This window comes from Microcaecilia unicolor, chromosome 3 (assembly GCF_901765095.1).
Source record: "Microcaecilia unicolor chromosome 3, aMicUni1.1, whole genome shotgun sequence".
NCBI classification, from domain to species: Eukaryota; Metazoa; Chordata; class Amphibia; order Gymnophiona; family Siphonopidae; genus Microcaecilia; species Microcaecilia unicolor.
Window position 1 is genome coordinate 352,433,150 of NC_044033.1, and position 27,517 is coordinate 352,460,666.

At 43.0% G+C, this 27,517-nt stretch overlaps 1 protein-coding gene and 1 long non-coding RNA gene across 2 annotated transcripts in view; both read right to left on the reverse strand.

The window, feature by feature from the left end:
* ADGRG6 (adhesion G protein-coupled receptor G6) overlaps positions 1–27,517 on the reverse strand; it is a 491,599-nt gene that overhangs the window by 88,158 nt on the left and 375,924 nt on the right.
* On the reverse strand, positions 116–27,331 carry LOC115466919. The gene is made up of 3 exons (XR_003941617.1): positions 27,255–27,331; positions 14,607–14,721; positions 116–142 (listed from the first exon to the last, which is right to left on the reverse strand). It is a non-coding gene; the product is annotated as an uncharacterized LOC115466919 (long non-coding RNA).

The window sequence follows — 27,517 nt, forward strand, 5'->3', positions numbered from 1 at the left end:
TCCGTTATACCACGTGTAATTAAGTTTTTTGTTACATCTCTTTTGCTAATAAATGTCAATACTGGTATATGATAACTTACCACTGCAGTTCCTTAGATCAGGCGGTCCCCAATAAGATGTGTAGTTGTAAACATCAATAAAGCTAAAAGAGAAAAGAAGCCATTACACACTGTTTTACTAAAGTTTCAGTTGATTTGGATTACCTAATCCAGAGGAAAACATTTCTTTGTGCGAGAAATAAATATTGGAATTTATTTATTTATTTATTTGTTGCATTTGTATCCCACATTATCCCACCTATTTGCAGGCTCAATGTGGCTTACATAGACTTGTTATGGCATAGCCATTCCTGGCTAACAGATACAATTGGTGACATGCACGTTTGACCAATGACCTTAGGCTGAAGAAGAAAGGACAGTACACAGGAAATCCAAGGAGAATGTCATCCTGTCAAATTGAAATGAATCTGTACAATACAGTATGATAATGGGATTTATTACTAATTCGCTCTTTGGTTACTTAAGAATTTGGATAAATCGGGCTACCAATATCTGCCTCATACACTCAGAACAGACACCTTTAGCCTAGAAGTTATGGTTATTGCTGTGTTCAGCATTGTTCTTAGAGTATAGCACAATAAGAAAAGTGTGCCCACTTCCCCTGATATAAAGCTGGTGGCAGGCAGTACTTTTGCTGTCTGCTGCCAGCATTAAACCTAGATATTCAATGCCAGGCTGTTTCCGGTGACTGGCATTGAGTATCTGGTTTCATTTCTGACCATGGCAACTTAACTGGCTAAGCCTATATTGAGCGCTAACTGGTTAAGTGCTTAGTGGTTAAAGATAGGCCTGCTATTTATGTCACACAACATAGCTTATTAGCGGCTAGCTGCTAACCGTGGATATTCAGCAAGAGATAACATTCTTTAACTGCCCAAGAACCATTCCTGACTGGTTAAACAGTTTAATAATGGGCCCTCTATTAGCACAAAGAGGAACATTATGATGCTGCAACTCCTAATCTGCCCATTTTACAGGATGATGTAATAGAGGATGACATCAGTCAATCACTGGGCAAGAGGAATCTTTTCTTGTGGTTCTGAAGGGAAATGTAAAAGGCCCTGTATTCAGCAGCCTAGGAGATTCTTTCCTCTAAAGCAAATCAGGCAAACAAGAGAGGCTGTAGAAGTCCAAAACAGGCTCAGGCACAGTATTCAGCACTACTTCTAAAAGTCAGATCGAGACAGTCCCGTCTCCTGCTGGCTCCAGAAGTCTTCCTTCTGAATCATCCCGCCTACACGGGAACAGGAAGTAGTGCAGAAAGAAGACTTCTGGGGCCAGAAGGCAATGAGGCTGCCTTGATCTGTGATGCTGCTGAAAGAAGACTGCAGCGCCGGTAGGTGGGGACAGAAGGGAAAGAGGTGTCAGACTACGAAGGGGTGGAGAGAAGGGAAGCGAAGGAAAAGAGATACCGGACTGGCGGGGAGGGAGAGATACCATGCCATGCCGTGCTAGAGATGTAGAAAACAAGTGCACTTACACCCCCTGCTCTCCACCCTCCAAAATATGCCTACAGATGATTTGCTTGCTCTTCCTTCACATATTTGACCTCAGCTCAATGGAGCATCATACTTTGTGTTGGCTTGCAAACAGAAACTTCTTGCATTGAGGCCCCAATGCTCAGAAGCAAATGTGGGTGCTAGAGTCTATTAGCACAGGACTAGTGCCTGCATTTGCTACTGTCGAATGCTAAGAGACAGTGAGTCTGTGAATCAACGAGCTTGCCAGCTCTGAGTGCAATGAGCATGCACATGCATACTAATCAGATTTCTCCCTATTCTTTCCCAATGCTCAGCGGACAGCGTGCCAAACAAGGGCATTCTTTCCGCTGTCAATCCTACGCCAGCTTGGAGCTGGCATTAGGGTTGTGAGCCATGGAGAGAACAGGAAGTGAGAGGCGAAAGTACTTCCACTTCACGTTTGGGTGCAAACATAGTCCCTTAAATCAGATTGCCATTTGTTTTGCTGGGGGAGGAAAAGTTTGCCAGCTGCAGACACTCACATGTTGCGCATGATTGTTCACCCCATTGGTGTGCTGGAGCCGACTTGCACCGGCCCGCGAGAGCCAGTTGTTATTTTTTTCAGAATTTTGGGAGCCGGTTGTTAAAGTAGCTACTTTAACAATCGTCTCCCAAAATTTGGGCTCTGGTCTGGTCCCCACCTGCAGTGTCGACGGCGTCCCATGTGGTTTCCGGCAATCTTCGGCACACGCAGCGCTTGTTTCTCCTCCCCCCCTTCTTTAGCTTTGTCGCGCGAACCGGCGCTAACACTGCTTAAAAAAAAGAATTAACACGTTAGCAGGAACAGGCTGCTTCAGTCAATCCCAGGGGCCTTCCTTCATCCCTCGGGGGTGAAACACGCTGAAGGAAGGCCCCTGGGATTGGCTGAAGCAGCCTGTTCCTGCTGACGTGTTAACACTGCTTAAAAAAAATTAAACGGAGAAGATGGTGACGGGCAAGAGCAAGAGGCATGGAAGTGCGAGGGGAGAGAGCAGAGAGGTGCTGCTGGGGGGTGCAGGGGAGAGAAGGGAATCGATGGGTGTATGGGTGGGTGGAGGGGGGGCAGGGGAGAAAATCGCTGGGTATGGGTGGCTGGAGGGGGCAGGGGAAGCAGTGAGAATCAATGGGTATGGGTGGCTGGAGGGGGGCAGGGGAGAGAATCGCTGGGTATGGGTGGCTGGAGGGGGGGCGGGGAGAGAATCGATGGGGTATGGGTGGCTTGAGGGGGGGCAGGGGAGAGCAGAGAATTGCTGACATGGGTGGATGGAGGGGAGGGCAGGGGAGAGAAGAGAATTGCTGATAGGATGATGGAGGGAGGGCAGGGGAGAGGAGAGTTGCTGGACATGAATCGATGGGTATGGGTGGCTTGAGGGGGGGGCAGGGGAGAGCAGAGAATTGCTGACATGGGTGGATGGAGGGGAGGGCAGGGGAGAGAAGAGAATTGCTGATATGGATGGATGGAGGGAGGGCAGGGGAGAGGAGAGTTGCTGGACATGGGTGGGTGGGTGGCTGGAGGGGGGCAGGGGAGAGAATCGATGGGTATGGGTGGCTGGAGGGGGGCAGGGGAGAGGAGAGAATTGCTGACATGGGTGGATGGAGGGGAGGGCAGGGGAGAGAAGAGAATTGCTGATATGGATGGATGGATGGATGGAGGGAGGGAGGGTAGGGGAGAGGAGAGGAGAGTTGCTGGACATGGGTGGGTGGATGGAGGGGAGGGCAGGGGGGGAGAGGAGGGTTGCTGGACATGGGTGGAGGAAAGGGAAGGGAGAGAGAAGAAATGCTGGACATAGATGGAGGGGAGTGAGGAAGAAGATGAGATGAGGGAAAAGGAAGAGAGGAGAAAAACACATGGATGAAGAACATAGGCAGAAGCTGGATCCACTGGACAGTCAAGTCTGCGGAGGACCCAGCTTTTATTAACGGATGTAGGGCAAGAAATGAAGAAGCAAGGCAGAAAGTAAAGAAATAAATGGAAAGGAAGACCTGAAAACGGAGTTAAGAGGACAGATAGCAGCAGAATCGGATACTGGGCCAGCATGATCAGAAAAACAAAGTCACCAGACAACAAAGGTAGAAAAAAAATCATTTTATTTTCATTATAGTGTTTGGAATATGTCCACTTTGAGAATCAGGTGCTCAACATTAAAAATTTATATTTATTTACTTATTTATGGCATTTTATCCCACATTAAACATGAATTAGATTGGAACCTGGGATCATTTAATTTTTTTTTCCCAGAGCTATGCATTGCCCCCCTCCCCAGGCTCTCTCCCCGGCTAAAGCCAGCTCTGCAATTTTTTTTTGGGGGGGGCGCAGAGGTGGACGAGGGGCGCAGAGGTGGGGGGGGGCACAGAAGTGGACCGGGGAGAAAGCCTGTTGTTAAACATTTACCAGCACACCACTGGTTCACCCCTACATTTCTTTGAAGGGGTGAACAAACATGTAGATACAGGTGAGCCAGTTCATATTGAGGTACTTTGACAAAGTACCTCATGAAAGACTCCAGAGGAAATTGGAGAGTCATGGGATGGGAGGTAGCGTTCTATTGTGGATTAAAAACCGGTTAAAAGATAGAAACAGAGAGTAGGGTTAAATGGTCAGTATTCTCAATGGAGAAGGGTAGTTAGTGGGGTTCCCCAGGGGTCTGTGCTGGGACCGCTGATTTTTAACATATTTATAAATGATCTAGAGATGGGAGTAACTAGTGAGGTAATTAAATTTGCTGATGACACAAAGTTATTCAAAGTTGTTAAATCGCGGGAGGATTGTGAAAAATTACAAGAGAACCTTACGAGACTGGGAGACTGGGCATCTAAACGGCAGATGATGTTTAATGTGAACAAGTGCAAAGTGATGCATGTGGGAAAGAGGAACCCAAATTATAGCTACGTCATGCAAGGTTCCACATTAGGAGTCACGGACCAAGAAAGGGATCTAGGTGTCGTCGTTGCTGATACATTGAAACCTTCTGCTCAGTGTGCTGCTGCGGCTATGAAAGCAAATAGAATGTTAGGCATTATTAGGAAAGGAATGTAAAGCAAAAATGAGGATGTTATAATGCCTTTGTATCGCTCCATGGTGAGACCACACCTCGAATATTGTGTTCAATTCTGGTCGCTGCATCTCAAAAAAGATATAGTGGAATTAGAAAAGGTGCAGAGAAGGGTGACGAAAGTGATAAAGGGGATGGGACGACTTCCCTATGAGGAAAGGCTAAAGCGGCTAGGGCTCTTCAGCTTGGAGAAAAGACAGCTGAGGGGAGATATGATAGAGGTCTAGAAAATAATGAGTGGAATTGAACGGGTAGATGTGAAGTGTCTGTTTACTCTTTCCAAAAATACTAGGACTAGGGGGCATGCGATGAAGCTACAATGTAGTAAATTTAAAACGAATCGGAGAAAAGGTTTCGTCACTCAACGTGTAATTAAACTCTGGAATTTGTTGCCAGAGAATATGGTAAAGGCGATTAGCATAGCAGAGTTTTAAAAAGGTCTGGACGGCTTCCTAAAGGAAAAGTCCATAGACCATTATTAAATGTAACGCATTGCCAAAAGCAGTAAAAACTACACTCGACCACCTAAATTTTTGGAAAGCACTAAAGACAGACCTTGTTCACAAGAGCATACCCCACCGACCCAACATAAAAATGACTGTTCACTTGCGACACGATGCAACCAAAGACCTTAACGAACATTACCTGACTCTTCTTCCCCCTTTTCCTCTCTAAGTTCCCCCAGCTGTAACTACCTTACATGTACCTCATTCTACCACAATATCACTTTATATTCATTCATACCATGTATTTTTTCAGACCGTAATCGGCTAACGCCGTTAAGGGTGATATGTAAGCCACATTAAGCCTGCAAAAGGTGGGAAAATGTGGGATACAAATGTAACAAATAATAATAAATGGACTTGGGGAAAATCCACTATTTCTGGGATAAGCAGTATAAAATGTTTTGTACTTTTTGGGGATCTTGCCAGGTATTTGTGACCTGGATTGGCCACTGTTAGAAACAGGATGCTGGGCTTGATGGATCTTTGGTCTTTCCCAGTAAGGCAATACTTATGTACTTATGTACTCTGGTTCATTTTAAGAACCCGGAACTTGGCTGCTCCACGCTTCACCTGGTGTCCTTAGATTTTTCTGCCCCTGGTTTTCCTGCTCTATTCCATGAAATGGGCTCTGTGGTCATTGGCGCTGCGTGAGCTCTTGCATGCGCTTCCCTGTTCAACTAGGCTTGTGCACATATGCTAAGCACATCCCTTCCCTCCTAAATTCCCAATGCTCAGTGCTAACAGCATTTTCTGGTGCTATTTTATACAGCACCAGAGTTTTGAGCATCTGGGTCTAAGTTAAAGCAGAACTCAAAACCTGTCATTTTGCCAAGGCCTTTAACACAGATTAGGTGCCTTTTTCATCCTCAATAACTGGGGCTGGGTGAGGTACTGTTTGGTCTTTTGCTTCCGTTCAGCAAGTCTGCTTTTCCCTCCCCCTCTGTGCTTCTTGCCCACCCTTTCCTTCCTTATTCTCCCCTCTGTTAAAATCTGTTTAAGTCCATTGTTTTTAGTCTTTGATCTTTTTATTTCTTCTGTACACTGTGTTGTTAAAAGCAGTTAATAAAACTGAATAAACAATAAATATTAATTGGCAAAATAGGCAAAGGAAACAGATACAGTAGATTTCATTCTTAAGGACACTGGGGTTTTTTTTTTCTTTTTAGCTGCTACATTTCATACAGCTGGGGACCTAGGCAATGCAATTAGGCAGTGTCTTTGTAATAATAGCTGCCTGAAGCTTCACTGAGCTGTGCTGGGTCTATTGTACATTTCTGAACTGCAACATAGACACCACTATTGGATCATTGTAGAGAACAGTATGTGCAAGTGCAAGACATACCTCATCCTAGTCTAAGGAATCAGTGAGAAATAGCAATGACAGTGTGACAAAACATTCCTTGACACTAACAGATATCCCACAGGCACTCATAAAAGAAAAGAAATTCACACAGAATGTATCAACCCTACATACCTATAGGGCAGCTGCATGAAGCAATCAGTATAGAAAATAAGTGGAGGAGTGGCCTAATGGTTAGTGCAGTGGACTTTGATCCTGGGGAACCAGGTTCATTTCCCTCTGCAGGTCTGTGTGACCCTGGGCAAGCCACTTAGCCCTCCATTGCCCCAGGTACAATATACGTAGATTGTGAGCCCAGCAGGGACAGTGCAAGTACCTGTAAAGTATATGTAAACCACCTCGATTCATGCCTCAATAGAGGTAGTATGACAAATTGATAGAAACTTAAACCTATTTGAAAAACATATATTATTTAGGAGCATAGCTAGGAAAAGCAGGCAGATAGGTGCACAGGATTAGTGAAGTCCAAGACTAAGAAAATGAGGCAGAAAGATATTGAAATATATCCCGTTTTGGATGCCACAGGTTTGATCAAAAAGAACTTCCAAGCGCAACTGGATAAGTTGCCTATACATGTTACATCTTATGAAATCCAGAAAGAAGTTTTCTTTCGCACAATGCAAGTACTACAGTGAGCATTAGCAGTAAATTTGAGGGACTGAGAGGCCGATGCTCAAAAGTCCCCATTATAAACTGTGTCCGTTTAGATCCATGGTAGAAGTTACTGACTTTGAAATGGCGAGCGATACTCAAAGGAAATGTCAGACCTGTGAGTTCTTGTACCAAGTAGAGCGCTGCCGAGCCCGGTACTTGGACCAGGTTCTGCTTGGCGGCTGGACGACCCCGGGTTTCACCTGCGCTGACCGCCATTCCCCAGAGGTTGAGCCCCTAGGTGCGGGCGGCCTGTGGGGCTTACGAGATTTAGCAGGAAGCGGGGTGATGAACGTGATGGCCAGGCAGGCAGCAGGCAATAGAGTGATCCAGGTACAGGCAGAGTCAGTAGGCTGGCAGCAGACATGAGAGTAATCCAGGTACAGGCAGAGTCAGTAGGCAGGCAGCAGACACGAGACTAATCCAGGTACAGGCAAGGTCAGGAGGCAGGCAGCAGACAGAAGAGTAATCCAGGTACAGGCAAGGTCAGTAGGCAGGCAGCAGACACAAGAGTAATCCAGGTACAGGCAGAGTCAGCAACGAAGAACAAAGTAGAGGAGAAGCACACTACTGAGCAAGTAACACGTACCAAAGTAGAAGCCGAAGCAAGGAGTCTAGGGAGAGCTTGTAGGATAAATCACAGATAATAAATTACCTGTGTCCAGGTTCCCCTAAGCAGAACTATATGCAAGCAAATAATCCTGAATTAGGTCTAGGGGTGGGAACCTTGGAACCTAGCCAAATACTTCCGTTAGAAAGAACTGTAGCTGAGACTGTAGGCTGAGATATATATATTAGATTTATTATGGTATCAGGTAAGAAAATATCGCTAAGGTATAAGGTGAGACACACAGGGAAATACTCCTACAAGCTCAGCTGATAAAGTGCTGGTGTCTGACGTAAGCAGGGAAAAGGGGCACAGCCATTGGACAAGAGCAGGGGAAGGAGGAACCAGAAGACCAATAGGAGAGAAGCAAGGGAAGCCAGGCAGAGGAAGAGCAGACCCAGGTGGGTGGAAGCAAAGCAATCAAGGAGCCTGCAGCCAGAGAAGAACTACACACACATGGTTCAGGGCTGTGCCAGTCAAGTGTGCATGTCGACGGGACCTGGGCAGCCCAAGGACGCCGCTTGTGTTGAGGTAGGGGACATGACAGGAAATCGCATGAAAATGAGATTCATGTAAATTTGCCAAGCAGTTCAGTAGGGAAAGCACCTAGCATATGTGCAGAACAGTCTCAGTAAGTGTCCACGTTCTGCGCATGCCCAGGAATCCGACTGCTGTACTCTCTCCTTTCCCCTTCAGTACTTGCTGGTTCCATTGTCCCCCTGTCTCTTTTCCCCTGCAGTGCTCTGATTCTGATTTTACCTTCCTCCTGCAGCTTACTTGCCTTCCCTCAGGCTGCCCCCAAAGATTTTCACTTGGGAATCTCCTCCTTGCTGAAAGCCCCCCTCCAGCTGACATCATAGAAGCCTTCCCCAGCTGACTGGCTGTCTGCTTGTTTCTCTGTCCCCCCCCCCCCAGCTGACATCACAGTGGCTTTCCCCAGCTGATTGGAATCTGCTTGTTTCTCCGCCCCCTATGATGTCAGCAGGGAGGGGGCAGAGACGTAAGCAGACAGCCAATTGACTGGGGAAAGCCGTATGATGTCAGCTGAGGGGGGGGGGTGCTTTAGTGAAGAAGAGATTCCCAAACAAAATCATCAGGGGCAGCATGAGGGAAGGCAAGTAAGCTGCAGGAGGAAGGTGGAATCAGCATCAGAGCAATTTGCTATTGAAAAAAATCTCCTCCTTGATGAAATCCGCCCTCTCTGCTTGTTTCTCTGTCCTTCTAAGTTGTTCTTTGCTCTCGGACAAGTTTTGCTATTGAAAAATGCAAGCAGAGTTCTTCTCTCAGACGTTGTCTTCATACAACGACAGGCCCAGACCTCACGGGAAATTTTGCACATTAAAGGAAACTTTGCACGTTCCTTTCTGTGCATCGCTCAGAATGCTCATTTTAATATTAACCTGCTTGTTGTTAACATTTTCATAGGATTATCACTGCCTGCTATCACGGTCGGTAAGGTGGATGCAGAACCTCTTTGTGCATTACTTGCTAAATAACATGCACGTTACACTGGATACAACCAGTCAAAATCAGACGTTCCTAGCACACTCATTCTAAATACACTATCCAATCAGTAGACTGAGAATAAACAGCAACACACCAGGCCCACCACCAGCACTAAGAACATAAGAGATGCCCTAATGAGTCAGATAAAGGGTCCATTTAGCCCAGTATCCTGTTTCTAACGGCAGCCCTTCCCTTCCAGGTCACAAGTACCTGGCAGAGTCCCAAAAAGTAGCAAGATTCCATACTGCTTAACCCCAGAGGTAAGTAATGGCTTTCCCTATGTCTACCTTAGTAAAGGTTTATGGAGTTTTCCTGCCAGGAATTTGTCCAAACCTTTTGTAAACCCAGCTACATTAACTGCTTTTACCACTTCCTCCAGAAATGAGTTCTAGAGATTAGCTATACATTGAGTGAAAAAAAAATATTTTTTCCTATTTGTTTTAAATGTGTTATTACACAACTTCATTGAGTGTCCCCTAACCTTTGTCCTTTAGGAAACAGCAGTCGACTTGCATCTCCCCTCAGCTGTCTCTTCTCCATGCTGAAGAGCCCTAACATCTTTAGCTTTTCTTCATCTGAGAAGCCTTCTATCCCCTTAATCATTTTGGTTTCTCTTTTCTGCATTTTTCCAAGTTTCAAGACATATTTTTTCAGATGAAGTGACCAGAATTGCACACAATACTCAAGGTTCAATCTCACCGTGGAGTAATACAGAGGCATTATGGTATTCTTAGTTTGATTCTCTACTTCTTTCCTTATAATTCCTAACATTCTGTTTGCTTTTTTGGCCGCTGTCACATACTAACCAGAAGATATCAATGTGTTGTCCACAATGGCACCTACATCCTTTCTTTGGTGGTGACTCCTAATGTGCAACCTAGCATTATGTAACTATAATTTTGGTCTATTTTTCCCAAAGTGCATCAAATTCAAACATGCATGGATTAAACATAAAGGAATCCTGTTCGGAAGGAAGGGATCCTCAGGAGCTTAGCGGAGATTGGATGGCAGAGGCGGGGCTAGTGGTTGAGAGGCGGGGTTAGTGCTGGGCAGACTTATACGGTCGGTGCACTGAAAAAAGACAGATACAAATCAAGGGGCTGGTGGTTGGGAGGCGGGGCTAGTGCTGGGCAGACTTATACGGTCTGTGCCCTGAAAAAGACAGATACAAATCAAGGGGCTGGTGCTGGGCAGACTTATACGGTCTGTGCCCTGAAAAAGACAGATACAAATCAAGGTAAGGTATACACAAAAAGTAGCACATATGAGTTATCTTGTTGGGCAGACTGGATGGACCGTGCAGGTCTTTTTCTGCCGTCATCTACTATGTTACTTGCAGTTAGTCGCATTAAATTTCATGCCTGGTCTTCCAGACTCTCAAGATCCTCCTGGAATTTCTCACAATCCATATGCAATTTAACAACTTTTGAATAATTTCATGTCATCTGCAAATCTGATCATCTCACTCATCATTCCCATATCCAGATAATTTACAAATATGTTAAAAAGTACTGGTCCCAGTATGGATCCTTGTAGTACTCACTATTCATCTTTCTTCCACTGAGAGAATTGGTCATTTAACTCTACTCTCTGTTTTTTTATTTTAACCAGTTCCCAATCCACAATAGGACATTTCCTGCTATCCCATATCTTCAAGTGTCTCTCAGGAGGGACTTTGTCAAATGCTTTCTGAATATCTAGATACACTACATCAACTGGCTCACCTTTATCCATGTGTTAATCACATCTTCAAAAAATGTAGCAAATTGGTGAGGCAAGACTTCCCTTGGCTAATTCAATTAAACCATGGTTGTGTAAGTGTTCCGCAATTTTGTTATTTATAATGGTTTCTACCAATTTGCCCGGGACAGTCAGGCTTACAGGTCTCTGGTTTCATAAATCACCCAGAATCCTTTTAAAATTTGCCACCTTCCAATCTCCAGATAATGTGGATGATTTTAATGACAGGTTACAGACCAATAAAACATCTATAATTTTATTTTTCAGTACTTTCAGTATCCTGGGGTGCACACATTCCAGTCTAGGTGATTTGCTGCTCTTTAACTTGTCAATTTGGCTAACTACATCTACCAGGTTTACCGGGATTTATTTCAGTTCCTCTGTATTGTCACCCTTCAATACCATTTCTAGCAGAGGTAGCAGCCTTTCATTCTCAGTAAAGACCGAAGCAAAGAATTCATTTAGTCTCTCTGCTATGGTCTTGTCCTCCTCATGTGCTCCTTGATCATCTAATGGTCCAACTGACTCCCTCACAGGCTGTCTGCTTCTAATATACCTGATGGAGTTTTTGTTGTATGTTTTTGTCTCAATGGCAAGCTTCTTTTCAAATTCTCTTTTAGCCATCTTTATCAATGCTTTACATCTAAATTGCCAATGCTTATGCTGCTCTTTATTTTCTTCATTTGGATCTTTCTTCCATTTTTTGAAAGATGTTCTTTATGGATCTAATAGCCATATGCGGGTGCGTGCATGCGCGCACACACACACACAGCAAGAGCAGGTAGGCAGATAGACACAAAGCTCGAACAGAAAGATAGACAGGGAACACAAAGAGTGACACCGATCAGGGCAAAGAAAAAAAATGTTGATAAGGAAAGAGGCTAGAAAGGATGGAAGAGCACAAAGATTGATAAACAAAGACTGAAAACTCATAGTCAGGAGGGGAAGGAGGAGGATAATCCTGAGATAGCACAAAACATGAATCCAACCATCAAGTTTCAAAATAGTTACTCCTATCCGAGGCATCTTATATGGCAGGTATAAAAATGTGTGCCTGCTTAATTATGTATACGAATACTAATGTTGTAAAAACTGTAGTACATGAACACGTCAATAACCTGCCCTCAACATGCTCCGTTTTTAAGCAAACAGTATGACATGGAAACTGTTGTACACACACATTCTTTTTCTTTCTAAAACTTTGAATGTATAACCATTTTTTGTATGCAGGTAACTCAAACTTTTAGAAACCTATACCCCGCGGAAGCCTTTTAAAATTACACCCATTGTAAGACTGATCACACTACATTAACAGTATTTCCAATTCAATTTCAGGCTCTGAAGCACAAAATAAGCAAAATAAGCAAACACATGACCATAGGCGGTCGGTGGCCCAACTGTTTGGGGAGGCTAAAGGGGGCGGGGTTAGGGGTGGGGACAGGGGCGGGGCTTACATCTATAATTGTCTGACAACACAGAAAAAAAATAAGTAAAAATAAGTCACAATTAATACCTTTTATTAAATTTAGATATTAAATATGTATCATATATCAAAGAATAAAGTGGTTGCTCAAAGCATGTACTAACCACAATTACTCAACTGCAAAACACTATGCACAAATTTGTGCAAAAACACACTCATAAACCGTACTGTACCATAACACTGGGCAGACCCTAATAAACCAATATACCACCCATACGGAAAATGCAGACCGTCAACAATATGAAACAAGGGATCATAATTCTCATGTAGAGCCACAAAACACCCTTTTAGGGTGGAAAGTGTTCACAATGAGCTCCTTTTATGAACGACTATATGTAGATCCTTCAAGAAGTAGTGTGTCATGATTTAGGCTCTAAAACCCTTTCTGATGATTTGGTGCCACCTCAGTAAGGCCAATACACAATCTCTCCACTGCAAAACACTATACACAAACTTGTGCAAAAACACACTCATAACCTTACCAAACCATAACAGTACTAATTCCAAGGACAGGACGAGCTACAACCTTATGTGTGGAAAGGCAGCACTGTAAATACACCGGGCTCTAAAACACCAGTGCACAACCTAGTGAAACAAAAAAAAAAAAAACCAAAAAGGGTTGAAAATACTACACGCTAGCAGAATACTGCACCTTGATCACGCATGAAAAACACATGACACAACAGATATGAAGGCAAAATACTGAACTGGAAAGTTACCTCAAGAAGTCAGACTCAGCATGCAGCAATACTAGAAAAATTGAAACTTACATGCAAAACATCACATATGCATATTTCCAAAAGCTGACATATTCCAGTTAATAAATTCTGAATAAAATACTTTTTTCTACCTTTGTTGTCTGATCATTTAGTTTTTCTATTCGCTTTGGTCCCAGTGTTTTCTGTTTTATGCAGTGTCTTCTTTCCATTTGATATTTTTTCTCTCACCATGTCCACCATCCTCCTGTGTCCTTATGCGTCCTGCCTACCATCTGTAGCCCTGTCCCTATCCTTTCTCCACTTTAAAAATCTGCCCTCAAAGTGTTTCAATCCAGCCCTTAAATTCAGCAATTTCCCCTCCATCCATATCCAGCATTTCTCCTCACTCTCTTCTGTCCCTGGATCCACAATCTCCCTCTTTTTCTCTTTCCCCTCTAGTGTATATCTATCCCTCCCTCCCTCTCATCCATCCCCATGTACAACCTCTCTTCCCTCCTTCTTCTCTCCCACTGCCCATATCACTCTCAGTATCTCCTTTCCTTGCACCCTGGGCCCAACATCTATCTCTTTCTTCCTCTTCCTTCCCCTTATAGCATCCCTCCCATCCCCATACAGCATCTCTCTCTGTGTCTCCCTCCCTCCCACATCCATGTTCAACATTTCCCCTTTTCTCTTGCTGTGCATCTGTCCCTCCCTCCTCTTTCACATCCAGCATTTCTCCCTCTCTCTCCCCATGCATCTCCCCCCAACATTTCCCACCTCCCTCTCTCACCTCTACCAGCCAGCATGCTGCCTCGGTCCCTGACTCCCTGCAGCATTCTTGTCTTCACCCGTACCCGTCGTCGTCAGCGCTGCCTGCCATTCATTCTCACAGGCAGCTCCGTTCCCGCTCCCCTTTGCCGCGTCCTCCGGCTCTCTCTGATGCACTTCCTGTTTAACAGGAAGTGCATCAGAGAGAGCCGGAGGAGTGGACGCGGCGGGTACGGCGACGGGTACGGGTGAAGATAAGAATGCTTTAGGGAGTCAGGGACTGAGGCAGGCAAATTGCAAGGGGATGTTGGGTGGGCCCTGGCGGGGGGTGGGGTCACATGTGGGGGGGCAAGGAGAGCTGCAAGTCGGGGACTCCCCGACGGGGAGAGCAGGAAGGACGGTGGGAGAGCTCCCTGGCTGCTGCGGAAGCCCTGCGTTTGTGAGGGCAGCAGCCAGGGGAACGTCAAGATTGGGCTGGGGAGGCTTAGCCTCCCCAAGCCTCTTATACTCTATGCACATGACCCTCTGAGTTCAGGACTGTTACCGAGCTTCCTAAACCTGGCATTATAATTATTTCTCTTTGCAAAGAAACTGAACATTTTGCAATCTGGGTTTCACATTAAGCTCCTTTAGAAGCCACATTTTGGTTTAGTGGACTCTTCTTCATTCTTACCACTTTCTGGAGGTGTTTTGGACTGTGCTCCCCTGGCAATTCATCACCATTGTCATAGCAGGCTTGGTTTCTGGCCAGTGATAGGAAGCAGGAGATTCATCAGCAGGGCATTCCTCTGTGAAAAGAAAATTTGAACCTAATTAGTATTCCATAAAATATGTTACTAAATGTATATACTACCTAAAACCTAGGTGGTTTCCATAACAACACACATAATAGCATAAAACAATAAACAAAATACACTGTACAAATGAAAATTCTTCATCTTGAATTCACCATAAAAGCTTAACTGTTCTATGCTATGCTTTTTCCTGCACAAAGATAATGCCAGAGAACAATACCAAGATTTTTGACACCCCCCAAAGGAATTGCTGACATTCGCTATGCGATGTTTTAGAAAATTGTTGGCACAGGGAACTCAGTTGAGTTGAACAGATGTGTCAGATATGCTATGTCAACCTTGAATTAGAACATGACATGCCTCTACAGAAACTCTTTGGCAAATGTGACCTTCTTGGTTTTATTTATTTTTATTCTTTTGTTTACTTTTACTATGCTGGCTGTTTGTTGTTTGGTTACCATTATCTTTGTCCTTTTGCCTATTTATTTATTTATTTATTTAATATTTGCGTCTGATTAGTTTGACATGCCTCTACAGAAACTCTGTTCATCACTAAGTAACTCTTACCTGTACTCTTCTCTTCCATCACCAACTCCAGAATTTGCTCCATCCATCTTTCTACACTGTATGCCTGGGATAGACTTCTTGAGTCAGTACATTATGTTCTGTCTTCAGCCCTATTCAAATCCATGCTAACAGCCCATCTTTTTGAGGCTGCTTTAACTCCTTATTCACCTGTTCAATATCCATGTTGTTTTAATCATGCACTGTAATAAATAAAACTCCTTATTTGTCTAGTTTATCTGGCTTAAATAGATTCTAAGTTCTGTTAAGCAGAGACCGTCTCTTACATGTTTGTGTACATTCCTGTGTCTGGTAGCACTATAGAAATGATTAATAGCAGTAGTAGCAGTAGATATTGACTCATGGAAACTATAACTGGGTACCAACAATATCTCAAAGGCAAACAGTGATCAGCAGCATTGCTGGGCTGAAAATAGAGAGAATGGTGGCAAAGTAGGTTTGGGAGAAGCACTAAGATTTCATCTGCATCCTTCAGTAGAGGTGAAGGCAGGAGGTCTGAATCTCATTTTGGATGTTTCGCAAAAAAAGTCCAAAAATTTAGTGCCAAACATAGTAATTTTCATACCAGAAAAACACCTGTCTTTTTAGTTTGAAAATTGCCCTATTCTAGATGTTTTTGTGCTCAGTGCATCTTTCTTTAAGGATCACTTTCAAACAAAAAACATCCAAGGGAAAAATGCACAAAACAAGCCATTGGGATGTATGAGGGCCAGCAGTCTTACTAAACTGGCCACACACACATTCCAGCAGAGCAGTGTGGCAGCCTAGGGGGCACTGCAGTGAACTTCACATAAAAGGTCTCAGGTACAGATCACATCATAACCCCCTTATATTGTATAGTGAACCCTCCAGGAATAGCATAAATTATACTGTACTAATGCAATAGCCCTTATGCCTGCAAGTGTCACCTATATGTGAGTTCAGTAGGTATTTTGTGGTTTGTGGGGCACTCACACTTTCCAACACATAAGTGCATAAGTATTGCCATACTGGGACAGACCAAAGGTCCATCGCATCCAGCATTCTGTTTACAACAGTGGCCAATCCAGGTCACAAATGCCCTGCAAGATCCCAAAAATGTACAAAACATTTTATACTGCTTATTCCAGAATTAGTGGATTTTCCCCAAGTCCATTTAATAACGGTCTATGGACTTTTCCTTTAGGAAGCCGTCCAAACCTTTTTTAAACTCCGCTAAGCTAACCGCCTTTACCACATTCTCTGGCAACAAATTCCAGAGTTTAATTACACGTTGAGTGAAGAAACATTTTCTCTGATTCGTTTTAAATTTAGTATATTGTAGCTTCATCGCATGCCCCCTAGTCCTAGTATTTTTGGAAAGCGTGAACAGACGCTTCACATCTACCCGTTCAACTCCACTCATTATTTTATAGACCTCTATCGTATCTCCCCTCAGCTGTCTTTTCTCCAAGCTGAAGAGCCCTAGCCGCTTTAGCCTTTCCTCATAGGGAAGTTGTCCCATCCCCTTTATCACTTTCGTCACCCTTCTCTGCACCTTTTCTAATTCCACTGTATCTTTTTTGAGATGCGGCGACCAGAATTGAACACAATATTCGAGGTGTGGTCTCACCATGGAGCGATACAAAGGCATTATAACATCCTCATTTTTGCTTTACATTCCTTTCCTAATAATACCTAACATTCTATTTGCTTTCATAGCCGCAGGAGCACACTGAGCAGAAGGTTTCAATGTATCAGCAATGAAGACACCTAGATCCCTTTCTTGGTTTTTTAACTGTCGTTTAGTATGCCTTATGTAGTAAAGACCACAAGGGCATATAATACAATATACTACCTGTGCACTAGTGCAACAGGTCTTTTGCCATAAAATAAATACCTTATCACTATGAGGTATAGGAATGGCCCCAGTATCCAAAGAATATTGGCAGTACACACACATCCCACAAGAGGAGTGTCTCCCCTCCTCGTTATTCCTGATAGGTCTCTTCAATAATTCACCCACATTCACTTGTCATTTATACGCCACCTTCGGCCTTTCCCTGAACTCAGGGTGGACCGAAAGCACGTGCCAATATCTATGTATAATCTCACAGATGGCTGATGCCTTCTGTGAAAATGGAATGACACATGCCAAGGCTTTTTCGAGGAGATCTAGACTTGGGCAAAAACAACCACATTTGGTGAGCATAAAGGGCCCTCTTATCCGCTTTCTTGAGGACCCCCAAGGGGTAACCTGTATATAAAATTGATCCCCAGAATAAAAATTGTGGCGTTGAAATAACTATTGACATTTGTTATATGTCATAATTATTTCGAATTTGGGGATCAATTTTATATACAGGTCCAAGGGGTGGCTATGGGGGCGACTGTAGCGCCCTCATTAACTTGCCTCTATATGACCTAGTTTGAGAGGAGGCATGTGTATATGTCTCAGTGGTATAGGCATATAGTCCTGTGGAAGCGATACATTGACGATGTGGTGTTATTCTGGCGGGGCCCCATAGCTGAATTGCGGGCCTTCTTGGGGTATTTAAATACCGTGGACTCTAATATTAAGTTTACCTCTAGAATAGATCAATACGAATTGGAATTCCTGGATATTAAAATTATTAGGACAACTGAAGGGAAATTTGCTACTACTATTTTCCGCAAACCGACTGACTGTAACACCCTACTTCACTATCAAAGTTTTCATCATCATGGCTTAAAGAGAGGTGTACCGGTTGCTCAGTTATTGCGGTTGCGACGGCTGTGTTCGTCTACCATGGAATTCAAGAAACAAGCTAATATCATGACTGAGAGGTTTAGAGCCCGCGGTTACCCCTTGGGGGTCCTCAAGAAAGCGTATAAGAGGGCCCTTTATGCTCACCGATCGTGGTTGTTTTTGCCCAAGCCAAGATCTCCTCGAAAAGCCTTGGCATGTGTCATTCCATTTTCACAGAAGGCATCGGCCATCTGTGAGATTATACATAGATATTGGCACGTGCTTTCGGTCCACCCTGAGTTCAGGGAACGCACGAAGGTGGCGTATAAACGACAAGCAAATGTGGGTGAATTATTGAAGAGACCTATCAGGAATAACGAGGAGGGCTGACACTCCCCTTGTGGGATGTGTGTGTACTGCCAATATTCTTTGGATACTGGGGCCATTCCTATACCTCATAGTGATAAGGTATTTATTTTACGGCAAAAGACCTGTTGCACTAGTGCACAGGTAATATATTGTATTATATGCCCTTGTGGTCTTTACTACATAAGGCATACTAAACGACAGTTAAAAAACAGGCTAGTAGAGCATGTTATTAATTTACGGCTCAATAAGATAGTTAATCCACTTGTTGCTCATTGGAATGCATCTAATCACACTATAGAACAGCTTCGGTGTGTGATTTTGACACAGATCCCCTTAAGCAACAATAGGGGGGTAATATTAGCTTCCGTCTATTATCCATTGGACAACGGTACATATACACATGGGGAACGGTGGCTCCTGCTGGCCTTAACCAGGAGGTAGAATGGGTTTGAGGTAGTGTCTCTTTAAGAAAAAGTTTGGGTGACGTAAGTGATACAGCTATTTAAAGATGGCGTTCTGGCCTCTCCAGTTAGCTTCAGCGTAGCGGTTGTTAACCCACGTGTTGGGATGTCCCAGTCTGGCGTGCAGCTGGTTTAATTTGAGAAAGTAAGTGTGATATTGGGTTTATATTGTGATTCACCATGATGTATGGATTTAGTTACAGAGGGGTGTTAATGGGTTCGTGTTGTTTTAGATGTGGTGGTGGTTTCTCCTGACGAAGTGAGCGAAATGCGGTCCAGCATTGGGGAACCGGCATTCGAATGAGGAACAGCTGATGATGAACAGTGGAATTGTTACCTTTCACCGTGTACCTGTATGGAGGACTTAAAAACATTAAAAACATTACATTTTGCAAAGGTGGATTGCACAAGAGACTATAACTAAGCGGACTGATGGTGTAACCAGTATAGCTTAGTCTGAACAAAGTACCCGAGTGGAAAGCCGGGATGAGAGATTCAATTGGAAATTAACAGCAATCCAAAGCTTTGGAATATTGTAATAATTGCGAATGATAATGGTTTATGTATATTTCAGTGAGTGGGTATTGATGAAGAGTTTAGTCAGGTACTTTGTGTGATTGGTGAATGAATGAATGAGTGTAGTACTGATTTTAGCCAGGATAAGTGCTGATTGTTAACGGCACATTTTTTCAATAAAGATATTTTGTAAACTTTAAATATACTGGAGTTCAGGTGTAATAAATGATTTAGATTGCCAACTCCCATGTGTGAATGGACATTGGTAAATGTGATTATATTACTCTCTCCCTTATTTCATTGCATTGGTTGGCAATTAAATGGCAGGTGATATATAAACTTTTGGTACTTACTACTACTACTAATATTAAACATTTCTATAGCGCTACTAGACTTACGCAGTGCTGTACAAATTAACATGAAAAGACAGTCCCTGCTCAACAGAGCTTACAATCTAAATTGGACAGACGAACAGACAGCTAGGGGTGGGGAAATTGCAGTGGTAGGGGTGATAAGTGAGGGTGTTGAGTAAGAGAGTCATGGTTAGGTACTTCTTTTTAAAATCAATCTAGGCACAATCCATTTGGTTATAGTTCATCCATTTGAGTCTTATACATTGACCTGCAGGTTCAGTTGCAGTACTCAGCATCTACTAGAAGTGCCTTTTGTCCATGAGACATGTAAATGCAAGCCAAAGAATGCGCTCAGTGGCTGGCCCCAGTCTATGAAATTCTTTACCATTAGAGCTGAAGAGTGAAAATGATTTAGCTGCTTCTTAGGAAGAAATTTAGAACTTATTTGTTTAAATTAGCTTTCTAGCATGGTAGGTGCCAGTCAGGTTCCCACCCCTGTGGGCCAGAACTTTACAAGACCAGAACTTTACAAGACCAGAACTTTACAAGACCAGAACACTGCACCAGTGATTTCACAGTAAGAATCCTGAAAGGTAACTTTAAAACAATACAGGAACGTAAGACCTTTGAAGTCAGAATGATTGAATATTTTGACACCCAACAGACAGGACTTAACAAGGATCTGGGTTTTCTAGCCCATTATAAACCATAAAGTTGTATTTCTCTGTTTATCACCCTCCTCTCACCTACCCACACCCATCCTGTTGGACTATCAATGAAATGCTTTGATGTCCCCATGCATACCTCCTACCCACCCCCACCCTGCTAGACTGTCAATGAAATGCTTGGATGTTTCACTTATATATACTATCAGCTACCACATTTGCTTATTTCCGATCTGACGAAGAAGGGCAACCTTCGAAAGCTTATCAAGAAATGTATTAAGTTATGTACAATAAAAAGGTATCATCTTATTTTCTTTTCCATGTTTTATTTTGTTTGATTTCTACTGATAGCATGGTAGAGAAAGTGCATTGGGTTTTATTTGATTTTATATTCTATTGTGCTATATTTTGTCTCAATTATTCTTGTTTTTGATGTCAAATTGTAACCCACTTAGAAATTGAAAGAGAGGCTGAACATGTTTTAAATAAATAAACATAATAATAAAATATGCCACTGTCTGCTTAGCAGCACAGGGGCAACGCACTGGAACAGTGCTCTGCATTGTTCAAGAATCATACTGAGGACATGGCATCTTGGCAGACTTTATGAGTAAGCTGGGACTCCCAGTGCTCAATGCAGAGATGTGGTGACATCTGTCAGATCCCAATCATCAAATCTGACACAGGAAGGACCCTGAAGGCTCTATCACATAACATGCCCTGATGGATCTCCATTGATTTTTCCAGGCAGCTTTGGGAGGTATACACTTCACCGCTTTGTAAGCTGTTTAAGTTACCTAAGAACATTTAATCCTGTAGCAAACAGACTCATTGACATGCTTATTACTTTAATCCATACAAAAGACAAAGATCCAACTAACTGCGGCTCATATAAAGCTCTTTATCTTTGACTGGAACAGATTATTCTTCTACTAGTTTATGAAGATCAAACGGATTTTGTTAAGGGTAGGCAGTCAGCAAATAACACTCGGAGGTTGCTATATATTACCTAACAGAAAAGACCAAATCAACAGTTCTAGAGTTATTATTGGATACTGATACTGCCTTGGAGGAGGGAGGTCTTCTAAAAGGAGAGCATCACCTTGGTGCAGCTGCAAATAATCCTGTAGCCAGGCAAAATAGTAGAGACTATTATAAAGAACAAAATTTAAGAGCATATTCAAAACCATGGATTAATGAGAAGCCAACATGGATTTAGTGAAGGGAAATCTTGCCTCACCAATTTATTACATTTCTTTGAAGGGGTGAACAAACACATAGATAAAGGTGAGCTGGTCGATATTGTGTATCTGGATTTTCAAAAGGCATTTGACAAAGTACCTCATGAAAGACTCCAGAGGAAACTGGAGAGTCATGGGATAGGAGGTAGTGTTCTATTGTAGATTAAAAGCTGGTTAAAAGATAGAAAACAGAGAGAGTAGGGTTAAATGGTCAGTATTCTCAATGGAGAAGGGTAGATAGTGGGGTTCCCCAGGGGTCTGTGCTGGGACCACTGCTTTTTAATATATTTATAAATGATCTAGAGATGGGAGTAACTAGTGAGGTAATTAAATTTGCTGACGATACAAAGTAATTCAAAGTTGTTAAATCACAAGAGGATTGTGAAAAATTACAAGAGGACCATACAAGTCTGGGAGACTGGGCATCTAAATGGCTGATGACATTTAATATGAGCAAGTGCAAAGTGATGCATGTGGGAAAGAGGAATCCGAATTATAGCTACGGAGTGCATGGTTCCACATTAGGCGTCACCGACCAGGAAAGGATCTAGGTGTCAGCATTGATGATACGTTGAAACCCTCTGCTCAGTGTGCTGCTGCAGCTAAGAAAGCAAATAGAATGTTAGGCATTATTAGGAAAGGAATGGAAAAGAAAAATGAGGATGTTATAATGTCTTTGTATTGCTCCATGGTGCGACCGCAACTCGTATATTGTGTTCAATTCTGGTCACCGTCTCCAGGGGTGGACCAATCATTAGGCCACCTGAGGCAGGGGCCTCAGGCAGCACTCATCAGGAGTGGCACCTCGGAGGGGCAGCATCTCTCCCCCTTCATGACGTTTTACCTCACGGTGACATTCCAAACCCGACAGCGGCAGTGATTCCCATATGCTGCCCTGCTGCCGCCAGTACCTGCCTCTTCCCTTTACTGCAGCCACCTCTCTGATGTAACTTCCCGTTTCGTCAGAGGTTCAGGCAGCCGCTGTAAAAGGGAACAGGCAGGTACCGGTGGTGGCAGGGCAGTGTATGGGAATTGCTGCCGCTGCTGGGTTTGGAACATCACCGTGAGGTAAAACGTCACAAAGGGGAGGTGCCATCTTGGCCCGGAGGGGGGTGGGGGCATGTTGGCTCTGCCTCAGGCAGCATCTTGCCTTGGAATGGCCCTGACTACATCTCAAAAAGGAGATAATGGAATTAGAAAAGGTACAGAAAAGGATGACGAAAATGATAAAAGGGGATGGGATGACTTCCCTATGAAGCAAGGCTAAAGCGGCTAAGGCTCTTCAGCTTGGAGAAAAGATGATTGAGGAGTGATATGACAGAGAGAGGTCTATAAAATAATGAGTGGAGTGGAATGGATAGAGATTAATCGCTTGTTTACTCTTTCCAAAAATACTAGGATTAGGGGGCACCCAATGAAGCTACAAAGTAGTAAATTTAAAATGAGTCAGAGAAAATATTTTTTCACTCAACGTGTAATTAAACTGGAATTCGATGCTGGAGAATGTAGTAAAAGCAGTTAGCTTAGCAGCGTTTAAAAAGGTTTGGCTGGCTTTCTAAAGGAAAAGTCCATAGACCATTATTAAAATGGATATAGGGAAAATCCACTGCTTATTTCTAGGGTAAGCAGCATAAAATGTATTGTACTGTTTTGGGATCTTGCCAGGTACTTGTGACCTGGATTGGTCACTGTTGGATGCTGGGCTTGATGGACCTTAGGTCTGTCCCAGTATGGCAATACTTATGGACTTATGATAAGGGATCCTGTAGAATTTCTTGTAAGTTTAAGTGTATCTTGCAAAATTTGAGTTCCCTGAGAGATTTATAACTTGGATATTAGTGTCGCACCAGTTCAGATTTTAATAAATTGGACACACTCTTCTTAATGTGATATTGTACAGGACATGAGACAACAGTACCCCGTGGAGGGGCATTTTCGATATGATGTCTAGTCCAATTTTGGATGTTTTGCTCAAAATGTCCAAAATCCAAATAGCAAAAGTAGCCATTTTCAAAAAAGCAAATTGTCTATCTTTTTTTTTCCTGAAAATATTGTTTATAACAAGGTTTTGTGATGTATGTGTTTATCTTTTTAGGCCATTTTTGGAAAAAATCCATATAAATGAAAACGTAGAAAATCAAGCCATTGAGATGTAAGAGGGACCAGCATTTCTAGTAGATTGATCCTCCAGACATCCCAGGAGAGCAATGGGGCATCCTAGGGAGCACTGCAGTGGATTTCAAATAAATGCTCCCAGGTACACATTTCACCATTATCTTGTCTGCTGAGTCCTCCAAAACCCAATGCCCCAAACTGTACACCTCTAGAATAGCCCTTATAGGTGAAGAGGTACCTACAGTAGGGCTTTGGTGAGTTTGGGAGGGCTCATGGTTTCCATCACAATTATAACAAGTATGGGCCTGGGTCCACCTGTCTACAGTGCACTGCACTCACCACTATATTACTCCAGGGACCTGCATGCTGCTATAATAGACCTGGCTACAACATTTTTGGGGATGGGAGAGGGTCATTGACCACTGGGGGAGTAAGGGGGGGGGGGTCATCCCTGATTCCCTCCAGTGGTCATCTGGTCATTTAGGGAACATTTTTGTGCCTTATTCGTTCTGAAAACAGGTCTAGACCAAAACGTTGAAGTTTCAGCTATAGATGTTTTTGTTTTGTTCCATTATGGATGTAAAACATCTAAGTGTTAGGAATGCTCTACACCTACCCTCATCCCACCCCCAAAATGCCCCCAACATGCCCCATGTGCTTTGGACACACTGCAGGCGAATTGCATAGCTAAACATCAGCAAAATAGGTTTTGAAAATACCAATTTGGATGTTATGAGTAGAAAAATGTCCAAATGCTGCTTTGTGACACTTTTTGGATGTTTTCCTCTTTCAAAAATAAGCGTCTCTGTCTCTTATACTGGTTCTGGAACCCTTAGCCAGTGTGGTACAATAATCATGAGACACCACAGTTTCAAGTTCACAGAACAGCAAAAAATTTCTATGTGTGCTGATGTTTTTGCAGCTTAGGAGTTCTCACCTACCCTTTATGTGGAATAAAAGAATGTCAGTTTATCGGTTTAGCTACTCTCCTGCTGCCCAAGGATTGTGGAGGATTAGAGGTTACATAAGTACATAAGTACATAAGTAGTGCCATACTGGGAAAGACCAAAGGTCCATCTAGCCCAGCATCCTGTCACCGACAGTGGCCAATCCAGGTCAAGGGCACCTGGCACGCTCCCCAAACGTAAAAACATTCCAGACAAGTTGTACCTAAAAATGAGGAATTTTTCCAGTCCATTTAATAGCGGTCTATGGACTTGTCCTTTAGGAATCTATCTAACCCCTTTTTAAACTCCGTCAAGCTAACCGCCCGTACCACGTTCTCCGGCAATGAATTCCAGAGTCTAATTACACGTTGGGTGAAGAAAAATTTTCTCCGATTCGTTTTAAATTTACCACACTGTAGCTTCAACTCATGCCCTCTAGTCCTAGTATTTTGGATAGCGTGAACAGTCGCTTCACATCCACCCGATCCATTCCACTCATTATTTTATACACTTCTATCATATCTCCCCTCAGCCGTCTCTTCTCCAAGCTGAAAAGCCCTAGCCTTCTCAGCCTCTCTTCATAGGAAAGTCGTCCCATCCCCACTATCATTTTTGTCGCCCTTCGCTGTACCTTTTCCAATTCTACTATATCTTTTTTGAGATACGGAGACCAGTACTGAACACAATACTCCAGGTGCGGTCGCACCATGGAGCGATACAACGGCATTATAACATCCGCACACCTGGACTCCATACCCTTCTTAATAACACCCAACATTCTATTCGCTTTCCTAGCCGCAGCAGCACACTGAGCAGAAGGTTTCAGCGTATCATCGACGACGACACCCAGATCCCTTTCTTGATCCGTAACTCAACTTTGATGGGTAGGCTGTGTGTGTCAGAGAGTGGATGGGAATGGGTGCAGTTTCCTTAAAGTAGGAATTAGAGATCAACCAAAAGAAGGTCATAATTTAGCAGCTTTGTTAGTTTATCATCCTCACACAGCTGTCTACAGTAGGGGCAAATTTAATTTACTTACACGTGGCCCAGGTCTGCCATGTAGACTGTGGAAGGCTTGGGACTGCACCTGTCTGTCTCCTTCATACAAGAATTTACACCTATCAGCTGTCAGTTTTTCAGCTGATATGGAATTTCTTATTGTACAAAGCTGGATGTAGTTTATTAGAGCAAACTTAGAAGGGGTCTAATTTGAAAAGCTTTATAGAGCTTGTGGAGAAATCAGGCTACTAGCCCATATATTTATTTATTTATTACATTTGTATCCCACATTTTCCCACCTATTTGCAGGCTCAATGTGGCTTACATAGTACCGTAAAGGCATTCGCCAAGTCCGGTAGGGGACGAGTACAAAAGATGCTATGGTGGAACAGGGAAGATAAGATTCAGGCACGTGGGGTTAAAGGTAAGGAGGGTTTGATAATGTCCAATACGATCTTTGGTAGTGAAGTGTTGCAGAGTTGAGGCATTTAAGTTGGGTCAGTCGGGTATGCCTTTCCGAATAGATGAGTCTTTAATGATTTTCTGAATTTTAGGTGATCGTATATTGTTTTCACAGCTTGTGGCAGTGCGTTCCACAGTCGTGTGCTTTTGTAAGAGAAGTTGGGCACATGGGTTGTCTTGTATTAAAGTCCTTTGCAATTTGGGTAGTGGAGATTCAGGTAAGTCCGTGATGAACTGGTACTATTTCTGGTTGGGACACTAATCAGGTCAATCATGTAACCTGGGACTTCACCGTAGATAATCTTATGGACCAGGGTGCAGGTTTTGAAAGTGATGCGTTCTCTGATTGGAAGCCAGTATAGTTTTTCACGGAGTGGTGTGGTGCTTTGGAATCGTGTTTTACCAAATAGCAACCTGGCTACTGTGTTTTGGGCTGTCTGGATATATGAATTGGAGAGTGGCTAACTAATGCCAGTTTTTATAAAAAGGATTCCAGGGGTGATTCAGGAAACTACAGACTAGAACGCCTAATGTGAGTACCAAACAAAATAGCTGATCCTATTGATGTGAAAGTACATTTTAGAAAGACCATTCTGATCAGAATTGAGACATCCAGGTAGTATTTTAGCAAAGGATCTGCCATTGTAGAGTATTTTCTAAAATACATACAGGAGTGGTTATGTGCAGTGACAGCACCCATTGCAATTGTCAATGTCCAAAATATCAATGAAATGAACATGGCAACATAAACGTATGTTGACATTTCAGAACACGTATATGTATGTTTAAGGGAAACGTTTTTTTTAGATTGGTTGACAAAGTTCTGGAGCAATCTACGTAAACTTTGGGGCATCCTCTGCAGAGGTATTTATTTACAACCTCAGTATACAAATTGCCCTTGCCAATGAGCACATCTACACAACAAAGAGAAGGAATGCATATTATAGAATGCCCCAATATCATGGGTAGATGTCTATAATTCTAAAAACTAAAGTTAATTTGTTTCTAGGAGAATATTAGAATTTTTTGATTTCTGGTTCCAAAATGAAGCCAAGGAAACATAGCAAATTTATAGGTACGCATATGGTGGTGAAAGGCTGTCTATCTGAAAAAAACTGTTGTACTTACCAATTGGATCAACATCAATCCGGCCTAGCTTCAACCCCTCTCCTATGGAATTATTCTGTTGTCTGAGTTTGTGGTAATAATACGATCTTCTAATGTGATGTTATTTGTATTATTGTATACCAGGAGAGCCAAAACTTCAAAACTGTAAGGAAAAGAAAAACTTTAACCCCAACATCTTAAAGCAACCAAACACATGACAGCAGTTTAGTCAAATGAGGATTATTATGTGAAGGCAGAAACACAAGGCTTGCCAGACTGCCAGT